At 42.2% G+C, this 14,289-nt stretch overlaps 1 long non-coding RNA gene across 1 annotated transcript; it reads right to left on the bottom strand.

The window, feature by feature from the left end:
• Positions 1–5,322: 5,322 nt before the first annotated feature.
• LOC120093596 (uncharacterized) lies at positions 5,323–10,512 on the bottom strand. The gene is made up of 2 exons (XR_010053308.1): positions 7,597–10,512; positions 5,323–5,485 (listed from the first exon to the last, which is right to left on the bottom strand). It is a non-coding gene; the product is annotated as an uncharacterized LOC120093596 (long non-coding RNA).
• Positions 10,513–14,289: the final 3,777 nt, after the last annotated feature.

The raw sequence follows: 14,289 nt of genomic DNA, 5'->3' as shown, positions 1-14,289 counted from the left end.
ATGAATCTGTGTTCAAGTCCTTCTGGTCTGTTTCCCTCCCCTCTTTCCTTAGGACATTCTAATGGCATCCAGTGCTGTTCTTTTTACGATCCTGAGAGCACCCAGGGCTCCAAATGCTACTTACTTCTCACCTCCCACATGGAAACCCTATTTCTGTTAGTCAAGCTCTTAGATTTTCACTGTGCCTGAAGGAGCCACTTCAGAAGAGTTGTCCAGAGTTCCTGTGACTACTGCATAGGTATCCTCATGCATCCCAACTGTCAACGTCAGCTCTGTTTGTTTTATAAAAAGATAAGGAGAGAAGGAATATGTCTGGTGGATGTGCAGTCAGGTGTGGGGAAAGGACCACTTCCCCCTGAGGCACCAGCCACAGTATAGAATAGAGTTTATTCAGGGCTTGGGGAGGGGAGTTGAGGGAATTGAGGGAGAGGGAGAGGAGAGAGGAGAGAGAGAGAGAGGAGAGAAAGAGAATAGAGGCTAGCCATGAGCATGTAGAGAGAGGTAGGGGAGGGGAATGGGGAGAGATGGGGAAAGGGACAAGAGGGCATTTAAAACAAGAAGGCAAGAAGAGATCAAGAGAGAGTGGGGGGGGTTGGGGATTTAGCTCAGTGGTAGAGCGCTTGCCTAGCAAGCGCAATGCCCTGGGTTCAGTCCCCCGCTCTGAAAAAAAAAAAAAAAAAAAAAAAAAGAAAAGAAAAGAAAAGAGAGAGTGGAGGGGCAAGCAGTCCCTTTTATAGTGAGTCAGACACACCTAGTTAAGTATTTCAAAGAATGAACACACACACACACACACACACACACACACAATTTCTTTATAATATTAAGAAAATTATTTCTGTGGTTCAATGCTCAGAGAGCACCTGAATGTCATAATAAATCCATTAAGTTGACAGGTCTCCTGAGATGTGGGGAAGGAAGATACAATATAGTTATGGAAAACCTGTCTAGTAACTTTTTAAAAAATTCTGTAAATAGTATAAGACAAGCCACAGTAACATTTTTGTGGGGAGTTACCAGAACAAATACAGTAAATACTTTTAAGATAGATACTGAAAGTTAAAGTGATTCCTGTTTAAAATTTTGCAGTAAAGTGTGGGCATTTCTGTATTTGGAATAAAAGCTGGGTATCTAAATTGCTTTTTTTAAGCTTCAGTTAAAGATTGTTGGTGCCTGTCTTCGTGAACTAAATCCAAAGTGAACCCAGCAGGAGGGAGGGTTATTTGGAAGACACAGATGTCTGAATTGAGGCTTCTTTCTTACGGTAGTATGGACAGTTGATTAATAAATGACTCAGTGGAAAAAAACTGTGATGTCTTCACTTTTTCTTGAAATACATCTCTCTGCGTACACCTGAGTGTGTTTACTAAGAATTACTTGTATTAGTCGGATTTTCATGATGAAACACCAGGCAAGATACCCACAAACAAAGGGAAGTTGATTTAGCTCACAGTTTTAGAGATTTAAAACTCATCTTTGGGCAGCTGCACCGGGTCAGTCTCTGGTGGAGAAGGTAGGTGAGGGTATAATGTAGTGTGTGGAAAGAGAAGGGGGAAGGGGAAGGGGAAGGAGGGGTGGGAGGGGAAAGGGAGGAGAGGGAGAGAGGGATGGGGAGAGGAAGAAAAGACAGGGAGAGGAGAGGGGAGGAAGAAGGGGGAGGGAGAGGGAAGGGGAAAGGGAGGGGAGAGGGGAGAGAGACTACATTACCAGATAGGGGAGAGAAAAGGGGGAGATAAATATTAAGTTCCATTAAGTTTTCACTGCCTCAGTACTTCTGAGAGCACACTACTTAAGACCTAGACCCTCCCACTAGGTCCCAACTCCCAAAGGAACCACTATCTCCCAATAATATAACCTTGGGGACCGAGACTCTAATCAAAGTGGACCCGGGACACACATAATCAAACGACAGCACTAATCTGCAGTGGATCGAGCCAGACCCTTTCAAGCTCTCACGATGGTGTTATTTGCCTCTGTTACAAAGTCTTAGCCACTAAATCCCACTCGTAGTCTATCATCCTGAGGTATATGTGTCTGTCTAAGTATCTTACAGAGGTTGCCAGTAGAGAACAGTGCCAGATATCTACCTCCATTTGAGAAAACAGTAGACAGGCGTACGGAGAATCAGAACATGCTGCTATGGAAGTTGTCACCTTAGCATATTATTTTGAACTGAAATTAAATTGAGAAATAGTAACCTCTAGGAAGGGCTTTCTTCCTTTCTTTGTTAACTTAAATAAGCGCGTACATTTCCCAAAGGAAAGGTGACCTTCTTGTACCAGCAAGAGGACAGCAAGGACGGTGTGTTTATGTCAAGATGTGTCTGTTCTGGGGTTGGAAAGATGCCTCAGTGGTTAAGAGAACATGCTGAACAATCCCAGCCAAAGTTTGGATGCCAGCACCCATGTAATAAGCTGGTTCTCCTAAACACACATGCACGTGCGCACGCACACACACACACACACACCACATACACATGCATAAACACATACACTACATACATACACACACACATACCACACACACACATATACACAAACACATGCACCACACATACACATACACACACATTTAGTCACACACATACACACACACACACCACAATACATTCATACTCAGACATATACATATACACATGCACACACCCTTACATACATACACACATAAATGCACATAAACAAACAGTACATACATATACACACAGGCCACACAGACACACACTCACATACACATACACACATACACACACATATACATACACATATACTTACATACACTCACACTCACACATATACATTCACACACATACTCTCACACACATACATACACATACACTCTCACATTCATACATACCACACACTGTCACACTCACGCAAATACATACACACACATACTCTCACATACACACATACATACACACACTCACACTCACACATATACATACACACACACCTTTCCCAGGATTCCTCACCCACAGCTCAAACCCTTTCCTTTGCCTTCCATGTCTATAGCGAGATCTGTGAATAAGACCATGAATTATCGTCAAACCCACAGGAATTCTCAATTCTTACAAAGTACACTGGGTCATATAAAAATGGTAATAGCAAATAAATCTTTCATTTTTTTCTCTCTGTTAATTTATTTCTCTTGTCAGTTTGCTTCCCAGGGTGCAGCCACCAGACTTAGGGAGGCAGTGAGTGCCTCTCCTATAAACACGAGAGATTTAAATGCGAGCATCAGATTATTTCAGGAAACAATTTCAAATAAGAAAATTATTAAATCACATTACCATGCTCATGAAATTTTTACTTGACTAGCTTGTAAATAAAACTATGTCAAACCATTTCAAAGGAAAGGGGATCATATTGTTGCACAATTGAAAAGTCCATTTAGTTTTAGTTATAACTAGGTCAAGCTTAAAAATGGTCGTTGGAATTTCACACCACTGTCCTTCTCACTAGAGCTTCCCTGTCTTTCTCCTTCTCTAGTCTCCTCTCTGCCTACCTCTTCCTCATGGTATCAGTACCACCAAACCCTATCTCTGTAAGTGTCACAACCCTGGAGGAGAAAATCAATTCTGTTTTACAGTGGTTCCTATTTGAGTCTCATTAAGGCCACATAGAACTATTAAGTCCGCTGTCTCATCCTTCAGGAAATTAGTGTGTGGATAAAGAGGATGGTGAGTGGCTAAATCTAGGTCACTTGCCATTCCCTGATGCCGAGGGTGAGTCCCCTCCATTAAACCTGCACGGGCTGACAATAATGGAAATGGGAAACTGGTTTCTCAAATGAAAGTGAAAAATCCCCTAGAGGAACAACACCAAAAATTGCTAAACACGTGGCTTATGGCCAGAATCTTCCCGCGCATAATCTAACCCCCTTACCTTTTAACATCTAAAGCATATTCTGTTTCCACCAGCACCTCAAATCCCACCAGGGTATGTGTGTGTGTGTGTGTGTGTGTGTGTGTGTGTGTGTGTGTGTGTGTATGTATGTGTATATATGTATAAGCATGTATATGTGTGTATGTGTATGTGTGTATGTATATGATGTATATGGTATATATGATGCATATACATATGTATATATGCATATGAATACATGTATATATGCATGTGTGTATGTATATGTATATTGTACATATGATGCATATGTATATGTATATATATGCATATGAATGTGTATATATGCACGTGTGTGTGTGTGTGTGTGTATGAGTAAATACCATAACCCAGAGCATCTCCATTGTTGTAATTTCCTATATTTTAAATCCTCATCACATAGCTGGGGAAAGTCAAGAGTATTCTGCAACAGATTATCAATATTCTTATTCAACCTATGGAAGTTAGGTTGAAAACATAAAGGAAATGATTCCAGTCCTAAGTCACTATCTTTTTTTTTAAAGATTTATTTATATTATGTATGTGAGTACACTGTAGCTGTCCTCAGACACACCAGAAGAGGGCATGGGATCCCATTACAGATGGTTGTGAGCCACCATGTTGTTTCTGGAGTTGAACTCAGGACCTCTGGCAGCACAGTCAGTCTTCTTTTTTTTTTTTTTTGGAGCTGAGGACTGAACCCAGGGCCTTGCGCTTGCTAGGAAAGTGCTCTACCACTGAGCCAAATCCCCAACCCCCTAAGTCACTATCTTGATCAAAGCAGCATCATTTATTGTTCCCTTAAGGAGCCCCCAGCCTTTCTTTCTGAAGCTCCCTGTATATTTGACACCAGAGCCAACTGAGAGAGGCTGAGGCAGAGAGAGCGGCTTCTGCATTCTCAGTAGGTCTGAGTGTGAGCTTCATCTCCCTGATCTCTTGAGGCCCAGGAGGACTTCCGAATAACCCCGTGTCCTTCTGATCAACTCATGACTTGAAATACTTAGAGTTATGGTTAGGGGTGGGTCAGGGTTTTGTTTGTTTGTTTGTTTTGCTTTATTCTTTTTTTTTTTTCTTTTTTTTTTTTTCGGAGCTGGGGACCGAACCCAGGGCCTTCCGCTTGCTAGGCAAGCGCTCTACCACTGAGCTAAATCCCCAACCCCTGCTTTATTCTTTTTTATTTCTTTTCACGTAAACACTCTTGACAAAATCAGACCCGTGTAATAAGCTGACAGTGTGACAGTCCCAAGGACTAGTGACAGCTTCTTAATTTTTTTTTTTTTTTGGTGTCTAGTAGAAATATTAGCAAGGCCCAACCCCAGAGGTAGTTAAGTAGGCCAAGAGTGGGTCGAGAAGAGAAATAGTAACTTAATAAAGGACTCTGTTATTATGACATAGCTGGTTGGTTAATTTAAAGAAGAGATAAAGAAAAAAGTTGAAGACATATGCTGGATATTTTTAATGTAAATCACTTAAAGGAATGCGTGCTCACTGAAGTTTGTGACCTGGCGGACTCCTTTCTTCCATTACAGAAGAGTCCAGAACAACTTTCTTCCTTCTCCCCTATATACTGCAGCATTTCTTATTTCAAGGACTGAGTTTTGTAAAGTCTGTGGAAAATCGAAAGATTATTACAAATTAAGTACAAATTCTAACATGGCTTTTATATATAGTTATACATTTCATTGTCCACAGGGCTGAGTTTCATAAACACAATTTGAAGTATAAGGAATAGTTTGACACAGCCACTCAAGCCCTCACTTTCCTACTCTTTCTCCACCTCCTCCTCTTCTTCCTCCTCCTGTTCTTCCTCCCCCCCTCCTCCTCTTTTCCTCCTCCCCCCTCCTCCTCTTTTCCTCCTCCCCCTTCTTCTCCCCCCTTTTCCTGTTCCTCCTCCTCTTCCTACTCCCCCCTCCTTCTCCTCTTCCTCCTCTTCCTCCCCTTCCTTTCCTCTTCTTCCTCCTCTTCTTCCTCCTCCTCCTTTTCCTCTCCTTCCTCTTCCTCCTCCTCCTGTACTAATAGAATGGCGCACCCTTTCCTTCTCTTCCATTTTCATGTGTCCATATAAAACCCAGGACTAACAAGTGAAAGAAAAGCATGACATTTGTCACTCTGAGACCAGCCCACTCTCTTCAGTGTGGGCCACCTCTGGTTACATCTGTGTCCTAGGAAATAGCATTTCATTCCTCTTTACCGGCGAATAAAGTTCAGTGTGTGTATCTCATTCTCTTTATTCAACTCATGCACTGACAGACACCCAAGGCTAGGGCACATGGCAGTTCTGTCTTTAGTTTCCTAAAGAATCATCACACTGATTTCAATGGAGGCTGACATACCTTACACTCTCACCAGAAGTATAAGAAGGACACTCATCTCCCCATATCCTTGCCAGAATTTGCTTTTTTTTTTTCTCATGATATTCATTCTGACTAGGCTGAGACGGAATCTCAATCTCAATGTAGTTTTAATTTATACTTTCCTGATGAATGAGGATGTTGACATTTTTCATGTATTTGTTGGGCATTTGTATTTTTTTTTCTTTTCTTTTTTTATTTCTTTCTTTGTTCTTGTTGTTTGAGACAGGTTTTCTCTGTGTAGCCCTGGCTGTCCTAGAATTAGCTCTGTAGAGCGGGCTGGCCTCAAACTTCCTCTGCCTCCCGGGTGCTAAGATTAAAGGCGTGTGCCACCATTGTCTGACTTATTATTCCATCTTTTATAATAAATAGCCCACCCTGCTGTGTCTGCCTAGGGAGACCTCCTGGGGTGGTTCTCTACCTTCTACTTTATTTGACTTTTATGGGAAGTGAGTAAGTACTGGAGAGGTCGCAGACGGCCTAAAGAGGTCCAGATTCACCTCAGTTTCTTCAGTTCCACTCCATAGCCTGCCCAGGTTGAGTCAAATTACATTTCAATTTCTCGGCGAAGCACTTTCTCCAGTTTCCTTGGAAGATGGTTTGATAGCCTTATCTCTTCCAATGCTGTTAGTAATAACTTACTTCCTCCAGGCAGAATTGTCTCTGGGTTAAGAGAGCCTAGAAAGATGCCTCACAGGTACAGGTGCCCACTGCCAAGTTAGTTCAGTTTCTGAGACCCACACAGTAGAAGAGAGAACCAATTCTCATGAGTTCTCCTCTGATCTCCAAATGTGCACACATGTGCATATACATGAACACACCCACACTACATACTTGTATATATACACACATATACATAATTATAAATATACATGAAACATAACATAGACACACAGAAGTATACACTCAGAGACATTTAATATTTTAAATGAGTTTGGAGTGGCTTTATCTCACCACCTTTGAATTATTTTTAAGCTTGGGCAGTGTGGGGCTATTAAGGAAAAAACATTATTTAGTATGATTTACTAAACATTATTTACTAAAACATTATTTAGTGTGATTTAATTAAACAAGAAGTCTCATTCTGTGGCTTGGAATTACATATTCTTACAACAATCCTTTGACTGATTATTTAACAGAGACCGTACTAACATCATGTTCTTTTGTAAAACATTCTTTCTTGTGCATTCTATGAATGGATATATTCAATTATTACTTTAACTTTTTCCCCATTGGAGTATCATTTCAGGTATTAAATGAGAAGCCAGGATGGTATTATGTTTACCATAAATGACAATGACCTGTAGACACAAAATAGGTTTTGGTGTTACACTATATGTAAATTTGAGAAGCCATAAAAATGTTACCTGGGAAAAAAAAGAAGAAACACCCACTCCTTCTCCATCGCTGGAAGGCACCATGGAAACAGGAATCTGCAATATCCAATAGGAATGGGAGAGAAATTTATTTCTGATTTCATAGGCAGAAACGTGGGATTGGGAAGGCCGAGTGACTAAGTCATCTGCAGTAGACTCCGTCAGCTTTTCAGTTTCCTTTCTCAGACCGTTACCTTCTGCCATCAAATTGCTTCAGTGAGACCGATCGCTCCTGCTCCTATCGTAGGCATCTTTAAGATGGATAGGAATGGGGGCTGGGGATTTAGCTCAGTGGTAGAGCACTTACCTAGGAAGCGCAAGGCCCTGGGTTCGGTCCCCAGCTCCGAAAAAAAGAACCAAAAAAAAAAAAAAAAAAAAAAAAAAGATGGATAGGAATGACTCTTGCAACTGATCAACCATCATTAAGATGATCAGAATAATTGGGATGCTCTCCCGTAGCATCGGCCACCTCTTTCCGAGACCTCCTCTATTTCCTCTCCTCAGGCTGGCTTTCCAAATTCTGAAGAAACACAACAGTTAAATGATTGGGATGCAATCGCTAAATAGTCTTGCCCTGGATTTACAAAACCCAGTACATCTAGTGTTCCTTAGATAACATCAATAAAGTCCTACCCATTCTTCCTGTGTATATTAATATAAAACATGTAACCTGACGTATGGGCTTTGTGAATGTGTTCCTGTACGCGTGCGTGCGTGCGTGCATGCGTGCATGCGTGCTTGTAGAAGGGGAGCATATTGGCCAGAGGTGGACATCCGGGTGTGTTCCTCGGTAGCTGTCTACCTTAGTTAAGACCGAATCAAATTGGCTGTGCTGTGTGGCCCACAAGTCTAGGGATCCGCCCGTATTGTTCCTTCAATTCTGATGCAGGAGCTTCGACCTCATCACAACCGCCCTGGTGTTGGCGCTGTTTGTGCTGGCTTCAATCCAGCAATTTCCTAGCTTTGTGTTTTAATCCCAGACCAGAAGTCAATCTGTATCCAGATCCAGTTCGTGGTCCACATTTCTCCTTTGGTAAACATTTAAGGAGTAACTGACTTCCCACTACGGACACAATTAAAGTGAGTGGGGTCCAAGTATTTTTTTTCGTCTATTACACTTCAGTGCCTTAAAAAAAAAAAAAAAAAACCCTGAAGGGTTGGGGATTTAGCTCAGTGGTAGAGCGCTTGCCTAGCAAGCGCAAGGCCCTGGTTTCGGTCCCCAGCTCCGAAAAAAAAGAAAAAAGAAAAGAAAAAAACAAAAAAAACTCCTGAAGTTGCAAGAATTAAGCATCCATATTATTAACTCAAAATTAATATGTGCCTATTATGCGCTACATGTTGTTGGGAACCAATGGAATCGTTGAGAGCAATTTATAGGCTGCAAACACTGACAGAGAGTGTTATTATTTTAAGAGAAAACTCAAAAACTAGTCAGAACCTATAGATCTTCAAACGGCCTAAGTGCAAGACTCAAAAATCAAAGCCTCAAAATGTGGGCTAGGGCTGTATTTCAGTGATAGAGAATTGCCTGGAATTTATGAGGCCTTTGCTTTGATCTTCATTACAACATTAATTAATTAAAAGTAGTCAACCTGCAGAGTTAAAAGGAGTCCTCCCTATCATCTACTTCTTTTAAAATATTTTAATTACATTTTATTTCATTGGGGGCAGGTGGGGGCAGGGCGGCCAGAGGACAATCTGAGGGAATTGGTTGGTGCTCTCTCCTTTTACCAGGAGGGTCCCTGAGTTCAAACTCTGTTGTCAGTTGCTGGGCAACAGAGCCTTTACCCACAGGGCTATAGGTCCAACCCCTATCATCTGCCTCTGTACCCAACTCTTGAGGATAAAGAGTCCTAGAGAGGGCTTTCCTGATTTGTCAAGCAGTTTCTACGTGTTTAATGTCTAACAAAAGTTCTCCTAACTGCTTTAGAGAAGACAGTTCTGAAACGGTTTTTTCCCCCTCTTAGGAGAAAAGGTTTGCCAGATAAACATTGCAGAAAAAATGTCTAAAATGTTCGTGTAGGCAGAGATGGACTTGAGGCCGTTTCTTTGTGTCTCTCCTGGCTCCTCTCGGGTGTGGCTAAGGAACATACAAAGTAGGTCCGGCTTCTGAGGAATTAGGCCCTCATTCTTTGGGTTCTTAACTTCACTAAAAGAAGAGTTTAGTAGTGGACTTGGAAGGAAGAGCAAGGAGAGTCTGAGAGAAAAGCAAGGCCGGCGTGCGTCAATCTTGATGCTGCAGATGAGAAAGATAGAGAAGAGAGCAGCAAGGGAGGTGAGGAAACAGCCCTGTGCGGGGAGCCTCAGAGAAGGGCCGGGGTCCTCGGAGAAGGGCCGGGGGCCTCGGAGAAGGGGCAGGAAATCCCAAGCTCCAGCTTTTGGCTAGTATCTGAAAGAAAACCATACAAACAAACTTTAAAACATGTATTATTTAAATTAAAAAACAAAACAAAACAAAAAACCCTGGGAAGGCAGAGGCAGCCAGATGTCTGAATTCAAGGCCAGCCTGGTCTACAGAGTTCCAAGACAGCCAGCACTGCACAGGGAAGGAAACCCAGTCTCAGAAAACAATTGCACTCCCTCAGAAAAGAGGGCGGACTTGGCAGTGTAGCTGTAAGGGAGGCTCTGTGAGGCTGCAATGGGGGAGGGGTTCTGAGCTGGATAAGAACACTATCTCATTAAGGGGTAATTAATTGCTCCACCCGTCTCCTCCGCATCCCCTCTGCAGATCTTCAGTTGAGTCAGATTTCAGGTGATTAACATGCCGACTGGATTAACTCTGATGACAGAGACAGCTGAATGGACTGTTCTAATCTTTAAAGCAGATCAGAGTGTCGTCTCCGCTCCGGGGAGATGGAGAGTTCTCTCTCTCTCTCCTCTCTCTCTCCTCTCTCTCTCTCTCTCTCTCTCTCTCTCTCAACCAAGAGACCTAAAGAGGGACAGTTGTGTCACTAAGGAATTAGGAGGTAGGGCACAAAGCCCACTGTCGGGGTGGGAGCTGGGTCTGTCCATCCCTAGATCACAGCAGCAACAACCACTGTTTATTCAGTCTTGAAAAGCATTGCGCAAGCTGATATCATCCCCAGTGTCTTCATTTTGCAAATGTGAGGCTGAGGCTAAGGGCCTTGGCCAGGGGTTGAAGAACTTTCTTCTCTCCTTCCCACCCTTCTATGTTAGCCAAAAGTTTGCCTTTCTCGAATTTTGTTTTGTTTGTTGTTTTGTACACATAATAATTACACATATTTATGGGGTACACTGTGGTGTTTGATACACATGTATACTATGTAATTATCAAATCAGGATGATGAATTAAAGTCGGGCAGTGGTGGTACACGCCTTTAGTCCTAGCACTTGAGAGGCAAAGGCAGGTGAATCCCTATTCATTCAAGGCCAGCCTGGTCTACAGAGCAAGTTCCAGGACAGCCAGGGCTACACAGAGAAACCCTGTCTAGAAAAAACAAAAAAGAAAAAAGAAGCGCGCGCTCACACACACACACACACACACACACACACACACACACACACACACACACACACAAAACTTTAAACATCCAACCACCTAACAATGGTTTGACTTGAATATCAGGGAATTCCTAGGCTCAAGATTCTTTTGTCTCAATTTTTTGAGCAGCTGGGACCTATAGAGCAAGATTCCCTGCACCCACTGGTCTCTAACTTCTGGTATAATACGCAGAAGGATCCATCGGTACATGTGGCTTGTAGAGTGGGAATCTATACTCTTTTAAATCAATGCAGTAGTATCAAGCCCAGAACTCCAGCATACATGTTAACACTGTGTACCTACTTGCCCCCGACAGCACATAACCAAGGCAAGCATAGATGTGGACTGTCCCGTTTGACTGCTGTTTTTGTTTTCAGACTTACCTCAAATTATTTCGCAGCACTCATATACAGGGGATAAAAGGAGCCACAGGAGGAAAACAGAGACAGAAATATTTTTAAAAAGTCAACTACACTCGGCTATGATATTTGGCTTTAATTTTGTCTGTTCTGGGCATTAACTATTGGCTATAAATGTGATTGGGTCCATCAGTTTAAATTTTGGGGGGAATAAAATCTCTTCTGTGAAGATAAAACAGGTATAATATTATACAAATACATTATATAATAGGTATAATATTATATAATATATAACATTCTATAAACAAGAAACAAGAATAACTGTTGATAGCAAAAAATAAATAACATTAAAAATAAAAAACCTGGAATTAATAAGGAAAGACCCTCTGTCCCTCTTAAGGTATAGTTTTCAAAAGTTCAGTCAGACTCTAAGGTAAATATAAATTTAATACACGTTCAAGATTGTCTCTAACCTAGGAGGAAACAGTATTCCACGCAGATTCAGAGAGCGGTTAAGAAGCGTGCAGGAGGGGTTGGGGATTTAGCTCAGTGGTAGAGCGCTTGCCTAGCAAGCGCAAGGCCCTGGGTTCGGTCCCCAGCTCCGGGAAAAGAAAAGAAGAAGCGTGCAGGAGGTCCAGCAAGGAGGTGTGAAGCTACAATTAATGGACTAACGACAAATAGGCCAGTCTGTGCAGCCTCTGCTCCGAGAAGCACCATCTCCATCTGACGAGCCTTGCTGACTGACTTACCTATCTGGGTCTTTAATACCGTCCTCACACAATCCTTCAGCAGCCTTTACTATTGGTAATAGTCTGACGCTTCCCATTCTGTGCTTCTGTCTCAGGCCTTCTCTGACTAGTTTTTTGTTTGTGTGTTTGTTTGTTAGACGTGTTCTCCCATCACTTTGTCTCCACAGGACCCAGGGATCTAAATCAGTCCATGGAGCAGCATGAATTCTTTAATTCAAAGGTTTTTTTCTTAAGACATTAAAGACCGGTGTCTCTCAGCTCTGGCTGCTGACGTTTCATGGAACACAGTTCTAACTGTCCTACTTCCTGGTCCCATTTTGTACACACACATGGAACTAAAGACACACTGGACACGGAGCCATCACGATTGAATGCATTTCGGTAAAGCTTCCCGGAGAATGCTGGGAATACCTTCACCAACTTTATTTGGGATAGCCCGATAGGTCTCACTGGCCTTAGGTAATGGGGAAACTATGGTATCCTTGGAGACAGTGTATAACTGATGGATTTTCAAACACCATCTCCTCTATGATTATTTACTGCCTTTTCCATTTATAGTCCTTTCTCCTTTCTCATTTATTTGTTTTTTTGGTTTTTTTGTTTGTTTGTTTGTTTTTTACCTCTCCATCAAGGTACAGGATGATAAGATTTAATCACTTTTTAGGATCTTGATAGCTGCTCGGTTTATATACCCTTTTACATAAATCACTTAAAATAAGGGGACATTGGGATTGCTCAATGGGTAAAGCAGACCTGATTTCAATGCTTCAAAACCAAAGGGAGAGAACCAGGTCCACCAAGTTGTCCCTCAGTCCCTTTCTCTTTGTCTCTGTCTCTGTCTCTGTCTCTCTCTCTCTCTCTCTCTCTCACACACACACACACACACACACACACACTCATCTACACACACATGCATGCCTGCATACATACACACTCACATATGCATACACACACATGCTTTCATGCACACACACTGCACATACATATACTCACCTACATACATGCATACACACATACACACTCATATGCATACATGCACACATACACACATACATATACCCTCACTTACACACACACACTCATATGCATACATGCACACATACACACATACATATACCCTCACTTACACACACACACACACACACACACACACACACACACACACACAGGCTAAAGTCTCAAAAAGAAAAGAAGTGTCCTTAAATGAAACTATAATCTAAGTCTTAAACCCTTTCTCAGTGTCCAAATAAAAACCCTAAAACACTATTAGAGTTATCCTGTTATACAAGTTTCAATTTGACTACTTGATTACTCTTGAATGATTTTTTTTTCAAGAAATGGAATTATATTTTGAAACTTTGAATTCTGGGGTTAGACTTGGAATCTCATCCCTCCTCCTCTGACCTCTCCCAACCTGGTAACCAGGCCTTGGCTTGGTTTGCTCATCTGTAATCTGGGCTTCGTAGTGTCATTAGTGATCCTTAAAAATGCATTGCTCCAGGCCCACGGCTCAGGAAATGGGAAGAACAAAGAACACCATCTCACTGTTCCTTGCTTCATCGTGCAAACTCTTTAAATATCCTTTCTCCCCCTCCCTCCCTCCCTCTCTCCACCTACTCTGAAAGTATTATGTAGTCCAGGCTATCCTCAGACTTCCTTTGTAGTTGACATTTACCTGCTGATCCTTTTGCCTCTTCCTCCCGAAGGCTGGGGTTGCAGATATGAATTGCTATGCCTGTTTAATGTGGTGCTGGGAATCAGACCCTAGGCTTCTTGAACACCAGGGGCTCTGCCAAGTGAGCTGCACACCTACCTCTAAAGGCCATCTCTTGACAGAGACTTCCCCTGCCTGTCCCTTCTACCCCAGACATTCCCTAGAAGAGTTGCCTGCTTGTTTGTTTTCTGGAACTTTCATGGTTTCTAGTTATACATTTGTCTGTCTGGTCCGTGGGACTTGGAAGCCCCAGACAGCAGGGGTAATGGGTACTGTAATTACCACGGTCCACCCAGAACCTAGCCCAATGCCTAGTGCATAGGAGACGTTAGTGAAGATTTGATAACAAATGGGTGTCAC

Source organism: Rattus norvegicus, chromosome 7, assembly GCF_036323735.1.
Source record: "Rattus norvegicus strain BN/NHsdMcwi chromosome 7, GRCr8, whole genome shotgun sequence".
NCBI classification, from domain to species: Eukaryota; Metazoa; Chordata; class Mammalia; order Rodentia; family Muridae; genus Rattus; species Rattus norvegicus.
This window is presented reverse-complemented; position numbering and strand designations above follow the sequence as displayed.